Source organism: Gavialis gangeticus, unplaced genomic scaffold, assembly GCF_001723915.1.
Source record: "Gavialis gangeticus isolate Ggan-Ray unplaced genomic scaffold, GavGan_comp1, whole genome shotgun sequence".
In the NCBI taxonomy this organism is placed as follows: domain Eukaryota; kingdom Metazoa; phylum Chordata; order Crocodylia; family Gavialidae; genus Gavialis; species Gavialis gangeticus.
In genome coordinates this window covers 16,942,479-16,954,543 of record NW_017728997.1, presented here as the reverse complement: position 1 = coordinate 16,954,543, position 12,065 = coordinate 16,942,479, and the positions used below count along the sequence as shown (strand labels likewise).

Below are 12,065 nucleotides of genomic sequence, written 5' to 3'. Positions count from 1 at the left end.
CAGTGGGTATAATAAAAGAGAGCACATCTACCCAAAGAACCTGGCCTGCCTAAGTCCTTAGACCAACGTGGCTACAACAAAAACCCCAGTTCCTTTATCTCTGTTAAGCTCCAAATGGGGTCCAGTGGCTCACTCCAGGGCATTCTGGGCCATAAAATACAATTTACTAACTTTCTAAAACAAGCTGTGTGTTTGAGGGAGCATGGAGTCGGGGTATCTTGGGTTTTGCATAGGCCAGCCCAGAGCCCACCCAGTAGCTTGTAAATGAATAATCCTTTTAACAAATCAAGTCTTCTCTAGGACATGATGTCAAAAATCAAGTGTAATTTCAGTCCATGGGAAGTATTTTGTTCGTACAAAAAATTAAACTGGAAATTAGTGTTGTGGTGGAAGCAAATAAACCCCAAGGCGATCCTTTGAGGATAAAGGGTTTTATTCTACGGGGCTGGCTGTGGGTGAGTGGGTACAGGGGAGGAGGAGTTGTTCACAGCAGATTAGCCCTCCTGCAGCCATCATCTGCTTCCAACACCTTACTAAAGGGCCAGAAGCGTACTCTTGCCATCGATGTTGTGGTCCTAGATTGGCTTATTGTGGTAAACCCTTGATTGATCCTTGCACCTGTGTAATGGACACTTGACTTGGGTATCTTGGGTGGTGACTTGTTGCCAAAGACTTGGGTTAAAAGGTTGTGGCTTTTCAGGGGGATGAGGCAGAATGCATCTAGGATATACTATATACTTCTAGGATTGCTAAACTCTTCTGTGCCTGCAGACGTCTTCCTCTGCAATTTAAGTCCAGTTTCTTCCCCAAGGACAGTCCAATGTTAAAGAACCAGCTTTCTCTAGTTAAAAGAGCCTGTGATCTATATCAGAGCTAGGTTGGCATAGACAAGGGCCTATTCTTTGCTGTATTTTCATTAGACCTAGTTCTTTTTGCTCTCTTCCTGTATTGAGTAGCATCCAAAACAATACTCAGCTGGGGTTATAGATAGAAAATTCTTGCAGTAGGCTTGCTTCTGGTGGTATAGGATTTGCCTCTGAAGCTCAAGGTAGTTTTAAACAGTCTTACTTGCCACCTTTTTAGAATTTTTTTTAACCTCCTTTTGTTTATTTAGCTAGTTCTACAGCGTTTTCACATGTTCAGTTGACCTAGTGCACTCTAGTTCATTCAGATCATTTTGGCTGAGCTGCAGGAGTCCAGCGGAGGGGTGGTTACATACCTGAGCGTCGGCTCTACCCCTGCATAGAGTGGAACCGAGGGTTGAGGTTTGTGCACGGTGCAAAGCTTGCTGGCATGTCCGAATCGTGGCCTCGGAACAGTTTGTCTTGGAGGAAACGGTCAGTGTCACTTCCTGCAGGCCATGGATTATAGCCCCTGTTTTCCACTGCTGCATCTTTAGAGCTTGAATTGTTTCCCACGTTTACTGAATGGTAACGGGACTCGCTGTGTGGAAGTTGAGTGGGTGTAGACCCCTCACGGCTGAAGAGAGCACTCTTGGCAAAAGCCAGACCTAACATCTTGGTATTATAGTTGGTCTATACCGGCGTATCGGAAAACTTTCCTCCTTGCCCACCACACTGTAGTATGACACAATCTTTGGTTCTCTAAAGATGTCAGTCTATCAACTCACTCCAAACTGTCTGATGGAGATACTGAGACAGCCTAACCTTTTATCTTAAACTCATCAATGCTTTGACATTAAATAACTTCAACTACTTTTATTTTACTGCATTTGGATGGGTTTTTAAAATTCTTTTCTAAAGGTTATTTTTGTTGGGACTGAATCCAGGGTTGGAGTTCTTAGCAGATGTTATGAGTAAATCTGACTAGCTGTTGACTCCTCTCTCCTCCCCCTCCCAAATGCAATATGGAACATTTGGGAAGATAGATAGATGTTTAACAGGGCAGCAACTCTTCTTCAAAGTCGAGTTTGCTGTTAGTTGTGAGCGAGTGTCTTGATCCACAAGTCTGGTAACCTCCATAAAAGATAAACCACTCTAAAGGGACTCTATGTGAGAGAACTTTCTTTCCACAGTATTTTCCTGGCTGTACCAAATTTGATGTGCTTGCATGTTGTCAGCTGGGTTTGGTTTGTTTGTTTGTGTGTTTTACGTGTGAAGGGCTGTCGAGTTATTAGATGCTTTGGAGACGAGATTTTTTTTTTTGTCTTGCATATTTGTCCTGTGTGCAGACACAGTAGCATCTTCTGACATCAGGCTACTTTTGACCCCGGTGCTATAGTACGCACTTTTCTTTGCCTTTAGCTTTTCGGTCTTCAATTGTAAACCATTGTTCAGCCTTGTTCATGGGTTCGTTCGGCTCCTGCTGTCATGCAGCATGTCAATTCTCTGTGCCGTGCTGCCCTCGCACCAGGATCTTTCTCTGCTGACCCCGAGGGATGCCGTGCATGTTTTCACGGATGCCTTCTGGGGGGCACACTGGGATTGTCTGGCAGCTCAAGGCCAGTTTTGAGGAGTCTCTGAATTTCTATAGCAGAGCAGCATTGCCAAGAGGAGGGCGGTTGCAGAGCACTTCAAGTGTGTGGCCCCTCCATTACGTGGGCTTGTTGTTTGGTGGCAGAATGGCAGCTCCTTCAGACAGCAGCCAAGAGATGCTCATTGGGTTTTCCGATGAAAGTGGAGCAGTGCTGCCAGGCCACGCAGCTGTAGCACTCAGCAGGAGATGCACACAATGAATTGCTGCCGTTGTTTAGAACAGTTTCTGCTGACTGCCTGCTAATTGTTTGGGACCCTGCTGCTATGTTTTAAGTGAGAACCAAGGCATTACAGTAGTGGATTGGACCCATGGCTTAACTTCCAAAGCAGAGGGAGCTGACCAGATTCTCTTTCTTCTCCATGTGCACTCCCTGCTCCTCATCGTCCCATTCAAAAACACCATCGAGGTCAACCAAACAGTCTACAAGGGAAAGGAAGTGGTGGTACCATAAGTTTCTTTTTCTCCTGGTGCTCTAAACCATTACTATTTTGGATACGTGGACTGTCCTGAGGAAAGACAGGATCTCAAAAGCCTCGTTCCATAACTGCCCGGTGGACATTGAAGTTTGTATCTGCCTGCTTCTTGGTCAGCAGCTAGGGAGCTTCCAGGGCAGGTTATTTCTTTGAGCCACAACCCTAGGAGACTTCACACAAGCCAGAGAGGAGCCCACCAATTGTTCATAAATTTAAGTACCTTCCCTGTACATAAACCTGTTGACTCTGCAGGGTATTAAGAAAAATATAGATGTTTTCCTTTTTTTTATTCCTTATTTCTTAACTTGAAAGATGGCTTTGCGGTCAGTGTGCTGTCATGGAAATGAAATCAGTGTTATCGTGCAGCTCTAGACAAGGAAACCTCTAGGCACCTTCCCAGAGAGCATGGGGGCACGTCGGTAAGGGTGGTGGGAGTGCACTGGTGCATAGATGTTCACTTGTCAGGATGGAGACTGAAGTTTGGGCCTTGTCCCCCACTTCAGAAAATCATGAATTGCATTGAACTTCCCCTGTGCCTTTCCACCCTCTCCTTTCCCCATCAAATTCTTGTACCAGCCATGCGCCTCCATGTAGCAGCAACCCGCAGCAGGGCTATAAGCAGGATGTGCCTGCCCAGCCAATGCATCTGGATTTTGTGCAGTTTTACCCAGTGTACTCTGACTGGCTTCAATTAAAGTTTGGCTGGAAGGTGACTAACATACTTCTGAACTGTTGGAGGCCCACAGAAACTAAATAGCTCGGCTAAGGAAAATCTGAAATACAGTTTAAAAGGGGCTTTATGCACATGTGTTTGTGACTTGCTTAAAGAGGCAGAAAAGACTGAGCAATAATTGAATTAATTGCATTTTCATCTTGGTCGAGTATGGATGCAAGAGAGATTTATACAGAGATCTGAAATTTTTGGAAGCAACATCTGCCTACAAAGTATAATGAATGCCATGATCTGTGGAGGATAGGAAAGAGCTTTTAGGTACTATTAATATAAGGGAAAAAAGCCAAGTAGGAACAGACAGGCTAAGCACAGCATGTGCCAAATGTGACCCTTTGTCTGGGAGATTTCTGAAACGGACACTTAGCAAAACTCAAACGCTGCTTTTAAGCTTCAGCTCTCTAACTGTGCACTGTCCTAGTTTTGAGTCTTCTGGTCAGAAGTAGGAAGGATGCTTTCAATTGTTAGAATGACTGTAGACTCAACACAGCCAAGCCTTTGTTTGTAGCAAGAAGAGCAGGCTATCTTTAGCGCACTTGGTTGCAGAAACGATTTCTTTTCCTCTTGGATTCTGGCAAACAAGAAGCAAATTGTCAAAAATCCTTTTGTTCAAGTGAAGTGTAATTGAGCAGAGACTCTATCTTTTTCCCAAACTTTGCCTTATGAAGGAAATATCTCTACAGTGTGGATAGACACCATTATCTAACGTGTACCTAAGAGCCTGTAGTTCTTAGCTGTCTTTTTTTTGGGTAAAGAGGATAACATGCACAGACTATAGCAGGGTGTAAGCATGATGAGAAAAGTACTGCTAAGGAAGGACAAAGCCTGCTTAAATTGTGACAACAGTCAGTTTGATTTGGGGCTTGCCTTCCCATTCACTTACAGCCTGGTTAACCCTAATTATAATGGTGCTAGAAAATAGGTATGACTTCAGTATCCAAAACCCTTTTCAAATATAAAAGAATAAAATCCTGGATCTGATTAAATTTATGGGAGCTCTTGTTTTTAGCATAAATAAAAACCAGGCTTTTGCAGTCTTTCACTTCTTATTGTGTTGAAATGCCATATGGAAAGGACTGAGAATATTTCTTACTGCCTGATGGACATGAAGCTGCATTGTATTCCTGCACATGGAGCCTCAAACAAAGCAAACTCATTTTAGTGAGACAGAAAACATTTTGTTCTGTGCAAACCATATAGCTTGGGTGCTGCACAGAATGGCTCCATTCTTTAGGATGCAGAGGACACGTTCCCAAAAGCACATCTGGCTGACAATCTAGGCAAGTCAGCTTTCTATGGATTTGAATGGAATGCCATTTTGTGTAAATGTATACTCATTAGTGATTTAATATTAATAGGAGGAGACAGTGTGAAATTTTGGCTCTCAAATGCTGTGGCAAAACTCTTGCTGACTTCGCTGGGGCCAAGATTTCTCCCCCTATGCCTCCATCCCCTACTTTTCTAAGGTCTTCTGCACTGTAATTAACTGTCCGAAGAAAAGAAAAGCATAAGCCATGTAAGTATAACTATCCCTTAATTTCCCTGTATAGCAGGTGAAGGCACATCACACTACTTTGCTGTAGTCCTACATCAGGGTGGTGAATTTGCATTTGGGGGACCACCTCAAGAAAGGGCTCAATCATAATCCTTCCCATTTGTGCAGTATAAATTAAAAATTGGTCACTGAAGCCCATGCAACTAACCTGTGGTTAGGTGAGAATAGAATTCGATAGTTCTTGGGTTTTATTTTGTAAAAAGTGTAGTATATAAACACCCTAGAATTTTTATAGTGTTTCTGGAATGATGGCTAGTCTTGGAATTGCTTGCAATGAAGAATAGGAATTTTCCTCTTAAAACTGACTTGAAATCATTCAAAATCTGCCCTAAAGGAGGGCGAGATAGAGTCTGATCTAGATTGAAGGTCAAGGGCAACAGACTCGAACTAGTATAATTTATGTTGCTGCCCAGTTGTGAATTGGGGGGTGGGGGGAGTACATAGCCAACCAACACCTTAAATGTTCCCTAAAGAGAGTCCCCTCAGACTCTGGTACCTGTACAAGTACATGCCTTGGGGTGATGAGAGTGCTTCTTTTCTAAGAAAATGAGTGTTTGGCCTTAGCTGCTGCTTGCCAGTTTAAATGAGATGGGGTCCTGGAGCTAGGCTTGTCATTGCTGCAGGAGCATGTTAACTGTTTGAGCTTTTTAGGATGAAATGACAGTTCCCCTGAGAGAGGTCATTTGAAGCTGAAGGCAAAGTTTTGGACTTCAGGGGAGTAGTTTTCACATGAAAATTTGCAAGTTCAAGCGAGTTACTTTATTTCTCTAGGCTGAGTCACATTCAGGCCTGTTATGCCTGTAGCTGGGGTGGACATTGGGTTTAATCTCTATATATCCTTCAGATCATAAAGTGAATTGTGTCAGTGTTTGTCCAAGTGAGTTCATGCATGTTTGGCTGGACATTCAGGGCTCAATTCTTTGCCTTGGCAGTGGAGAATCCAGCCTTGCAGGTCTAACTAGTACACAAGAGATCACGGAGTTGCTTACACTTGCAAGCGTTGCTCAGTGCAAGTGACAGGAGCATTAGCCTACACTTAGCAGTGGTGTGAATGGCTGTGTTGTGCAGAGTCAGTTCCTGAGACCTCTTCCAAACTATAAATTCTAGCACTAGTGCTGGCTGCTACTTGGCTCTGTGCTGATGTAGTAACTTTGCATGTCTGAACTTGCAGTGTATATTGCGAGACATCTTAAAGTAATGGTACAATTGTACAGAGACCTCGTTTGTATGAGAACAATGATTTGGCAGTCTAAAGCCACTTCTTTGTGTGAAGAATATGGTCACAATCACTCTATGGTAACATAGATTCTAATGATGCAGATAAATTATACTTGCACTTGTCTGTGTATATGCATTTTATATTTCTTCCCTACTGTGCACAGATTTAGCACCCAATTCATCAACCTCAACTACATGGGTATATCTAGCTTTTATTTATTTATTTTTTTTAATTCCACATGACTCCTATATGCAACCAGATGGGTGCATTGGCTGTAATATATATATAATATATATATATATATAAAAAAATCTGAAAGCGCTTAGCAGCCCATCTGGAATCTCAGTTGGATTTGGCGACTGTAGAAGCAAGCAGAGATTCCATATTTATGCAAAGGGCACAACCTTTCCTGGGCTTTTAATATGAACTTGTATTTTTGTCTCCATTCTGAAAAATAGGTGCATGTTGGGTGCAGAAAATCTTGCAAGGTATTGAAGAATAAAAAAATGACATGATATGAAAATTTAGGGGCCAGTCTGCAAAAGTGCTGAGTACTGAGTGGCTCCTAATGTTCTTTGTTTAGGAGAATCAGAGGTGCCCTTGTAGCCTTGTGCTAGTGTGCTGAGCTCTGTTTAATCTAGTTAGCTTGGATATCAGTAGGAGTGAAGATGTGGTAACATCGGTTCAATACAGGCTTTATTAGCCTACTGGGAAACCCTGATTTAGGTCCATGTATAGCTATTGCATTGCTCTCATTTGGAATTGCTGGGTGTGGAACACCTGGAAATCCGTCTGTTATCTCTCAGTTGTTTAAATGGGAGATGGTTGGATGCAGAGCTCTTCAGGTGATCAGACTTCTTGTAGTTGGAAGTATGACTACACAGTCATTAAATCGTATAGACCTTTGCACCCTAAGTGTTTGTGCAGGAAAAAAAGTTCTAGTTTGTTTTTTGTTGTTTTTTTTTAAATGAGCAATTACATAAAATCATAAACTATTAGGGTTGGAAGGGACCTCAGGAGTGCAACCCCCTGCTCAGGTAGATCGTTCTAGTCCACGTTTGTTGACCTGGGCCTTAAACCTCCAAGGATGGAGAGCCCACAGCCTTTCTGGGTAACCTGTTCCAGTGATTCACCACTCTCCTAGTGAGAGTTTTTCCTAATATCCAGCCTCAGCTTCCCTTGCTGCAACTTGAGCACATTGCTCCTTGTCCTGTCATCTGCCCCCACTGAGAGCAGTCCAGCTCTGTCCTCTTTACAACCCCCTGCAGGGAGTTGAAGGCTGCTATCAAATCCCCCCTTGGTCTTCTCTTTTCCAGACTAAATAAGTCCAGTTTCCTCAGCCCCTCCTAACAAGCTATGTGCTCCAGCCACACAACCATGTTCATTGCTCTTCTTTGGACTCTCTCCAATTTGTCCACGTCCCTTCTGTAGTGGGGGGGCCAAAACTAGACACAGGACTCCAGATGTGGCCTCACTAGTGCTGAATAACCGCTTCCCTTGATCTGCTTGCAAAGCTCTTACTGATGCAGCCCAGGATGCTGTTAACTTACTTGGCAACAAGAGCGCACTGCTGGCTCTTATTGTCCACTGTCCTCCCCAGGTCCTTTTCTGCAGAGCTGCTGCCCAGCCAGTCAGCCCCCAGCCAGTCCTAGTGCATGGGATTGCTTCGTCTTAAGTGCAGGACTCTGCACTTGTTGAACCTCATGAGATTTCTTTTGGCCCAATCCTCCAATTTATCTAGGTCACTCTGACTCAGAGTCTTACCTTGCAGTGCATCTGTTGCACCCCCCAGCTTGGTGTCATCCAGGAACTTGCTGAGAGTGCACTCCATCCCATCTTCCAGTTCGTTAATGAAAATATTGAACAAAACCGGCCCCAGGACTGACCGTTGGGGCACTCCTCTTGATACTGGCTGCCGGCTAGACGTTGAGCCATTAATTATTTCCTATTGAGCCCGATGATCCAGCCAGCTTTCTCTCCAACTTATGGTCTATTCATCCAACCCAGACCTCCTCCATTTGCTTGCAAGAATGCTGTGGGAGATGGCATTACCTGTACTTACAGCAACTTTTATTTTAGTGCTCAAGAAGTCCTGCCTGCACTAGTAATGACTGCTTGTCAGCTGAATGGGTTTTACAAAAACATTCATTTTAAGCTTGTTGCTGAACATTGAGAGAAGACACGTACAGGTGAGAATGAACAGCATGTCAGAATCTGTCGCAGTTTCTGCCAAACTCTCTTTTTACTAGCTGTCATCAGGAGCCCCTTCAGTAAGTTGATGAAGTAAAATTGGCTTATGTAAGAGAAGAATTGGACCTTGTCTCTTTGCATGCCAATTCGGTGAAATTCTCTGCCATCCACTTCAGCCATGACTATAGGTTTTCATTTGTAGCCCACAAGGCCGTGTGATGGTAATCAAGCATGGTTTCCGCTTTGACCTGGCCCATTTTTCCCGTCGTTACACAGTAAGTCTGTGGCAGAGTTTGGTATAGATTTTTAGGGCCCCGAATTCCAGTCTAGTGCAGGGTGCACTAGATTGTAGCAAATGGGGACTGGAAGGCATCTCTTGGGCCATCGCATCCAATCTCTTGCATTTATTTGCCCAAAAGGGCCTACAAGAATATCTTTGCCAGTTTGAACTGAGGCAAAAGTTCCTTTCCAGACATTTGTCTTTTTAAATACCAGAGTTGTGGGATACATTGAACAATAGGGGGAGTTACTGTAGGAGGTTTTGCAGGGAAACTAGAAATACAGTATCCAATAGAATACACATTCGGACAATTAGCCTTCATTTCCCTGCTGTTTGGTGATTCCCATCTTCAGCTCTTGCATTGTACATGCTTTCACTTGCCTTGCTGGGAGCACCGTTCATGGAGAGGCCATGAGGTGGAACAAAATGGGAAATGGACAAAGTTTGCAGTTCAGGGAAAGAGTAGGATATTTTGTGTGCTCGTGTCAAGAACTCCTTTTTTGGGGGGTCCTGTGCCTCATCCAAGTCCAGTGTTGATGGAATTGGTGGTACTTACTGCCCTGGTGAAGCAATTGCAGGATATTACCATGCATGCTCTAATATCTGTTGTCAAATTTCCCCTTCCTCCTTTTTGATTCACTATTTGTTTTGTGTTTTTCTTTATTTTTTTGTGGGTTTTTTTGGGGTGCTGCTAATTATTCTCTCTCCTTTTAAAAATATGTGCTATAGCTTTCTCTTCCTTTTAAAACTTGCTGCCTGATTCTGAAGTTACTCCAGCTTTCTGTCCCATTACTCATCAAGAGACACATGTGCATGAATACAGATTTTCTGCATAGGTTACAAAGGACAAACTTATTAGCATGTGTATAGGATTTTAAGTTGTAGCTCTCACTTTCATGCATGGTAAAGTATTCAGGTAGTGTACACTAACAAAAGAGCCATAATAAAGTTGGTTATAGTTACATGCAAACTGTGGGGTGTGAAATCTAAGTTAATTCATATTGTTTCACTACATTAGATGAAGCATGAATTCTTATTTTCCTGAGCCATGGAAGGTTTCTTTTTCTTTTCCTTTTTTCGTCTCTTCAAATTGGGCTGCTTCTATAAACACAGCATGCTGAAACTGGACTTCCGTTTTTTTTCAGACAATTGAAAATAGATGGATTGGGGAGGATCAAGAACAATTCCAACTTGTACCATCCTTGCACATGCAAAAATATTGCCCAGACTAAAACAAATGCTGAATTCTTGCACATCTGTGACCCTGGCATACCTCTTGCCTAGTTCGTTAATCAGAAGGATTGAGCAACCTTTGTTGAGAGGAGGTTATTTAAAGGGTTTGGATTTTTGTTGCATTTTTGTCTTCCTTGTAATATACCAAGCTAAAGAGACTGGAAGTTTCCAGATTAAATGACTCCTTTTGGGTGCTAAATTTTGAAAATACCTTTCAGAAGTTGGGGGTTCAAGCTTGGTCCCCCAAAAATCACTAACTGCTTTTGAAAATGTTGTGTCACTGTAGTGTAAGGACTGCCTGGACACAGGATTGACTTTGCGTGATCTGCGTGAGTCTGAGCTTCCAGGTCAAGCATTAGTGCAACTGGTTTGCCGCCTAGGAAGGGCAAAGCTAAAACGTTAGGCTGAACCAAGACTCTGGCTCTGCTGTCAGATTTGCTGCTAATGGGTGCCACTGATTTTTAAAAATGATGCGTCAGTCAGATGTTTTATCTGCTAAGGTTCAGAAAGAACAGCTAAAAAAAACCAAACAAAGTAGAAGTATGGGAATTGTGTGGGGGGGAGCTCTTCCTGCATTTAGCTTATGTGCTTAATTTGACACGGACTAGACATAGCGCTGTAATTCATTCTCCCGTATTGTGAAGCAGCCATGGTTTGCCTTTTGCACAGTAACAGAGAAACTCCTTCAAAAGTAGGAAGGCATAAGTGTCTAACCACAGAAACTGGCTAGAGTTGCAGAGGCAGAAATAGCACTGGAAAGTTTTAGGCCTGTTTTGAGTCTTATTCTTGTTGTTTCTCTTTAAAAGTAGAATGACTTTGAGCAGCCGGAAAATTCTAATGGTTGAACATAATTGTGTGGGTGGGGTGGCAGGAACTGTTATTTCCCTTAGGGATATTTGTCATAATTTTGTGTAAGAGCAGAAATAGACTTTGATCACTGATGTTACTACAGTATGACTCTTTCTCTCTGGCATGTTTAAACTCCCATTTCCCTTCTTATTTCCCCATCCTCCCAAAGCTTCCTAACCCTGTCTGTTGACTGGCTGTGACCTGTCTGCCATGTAGATAAGGTCCTTTCCAAAGCAGGAACTCAGGAACAGTTGAGCAGGGAAGTACTGGATTTTTTAATTGTTTTGTACACCACCTTACCTGTGCCCTTTTGATACGATTCTTGGTTCCTGATGTGATAAAGTGTTGATGAGTCTATTTATGATGATCGTTTATCTGTCTTAGTTTTCTGATGCATTCCCTATAATTTTGAAATACCACATTTGCTCAAACATGAGACTAACTTGAATATATGATGATCCCCCAATAATTAGGTTCTATAGATGGAAAACTTTATTAATTTGTTACAATTTTCCAGGTATAGAATCTAATTTATTGAAGGTTTGCCTTGAATATGTCTCCTTTCCTCTGCTATACCATGGAAAATGGGATCTGGGGAGGTTAAGTGGCCCATCTGCCCTCTGTCCCCTGCAATGTCTTCCCCTTTTCAGCCCGTCCTCCTCACCCCTTACTGTCAGACCCTGCTCTCCCTGAGCACATGGAAGTGAGGGGCAAATTTGAAAACACTGACTTGAAATAAGCATGCCTGTAAATTAGTTCATCCAGAATTGATGCCTTTTACCTCTTTAAAAAAACAAACCCAAACCTGTGTCAAGTTTTAGCACAGGCACCGCATAAACGCACTTTAAGCAGCACTTTTGTACCTTCTTACAGTACAAACTGTGCATGATATTAATCTAAAACCAAAAGGCTCATGATTTTCCCTATAGTTCATTGGGCTGGTCCCCAGCAGAGTCGACCAGTGTTTCAAGCCGTGGTGACCCAACAGCTCAGCACTACTTAGTATTTATGTGTACTCCATATATAATCACCCCCCTCCT

At 42.9% G+C, this 12,065-nt stretch overlaps 1 long non-coding RNA gene across 1 annotated transcript in view; it reads right to left on the bottom strand.

Annotated features, from left to right (window-relative positions):
- Positions 1 to 11,779: 11,779 nt before the first annotated feature.
- LOC109288892 overlaps positions 11,780 to 12,065 on the bottom strand; it is a 5,728-nt gene continuing 5,442 nt past the window's right edge. Inside the window, exons 2-3 of the long non-coding RNA XR_002095242.1 lie at positions 12,022 to 12,023; positions 11,780 to 11,808 (exon numbers count right to left, since the gene is read on the bottom strand). This is a non-coding gene — a long non-coding RNA (uncharacterized LOC109288892). The remainder of the gene's footprint in view (positions 11,809 to 12,021; positions 12,024 to 12,065) is intronic.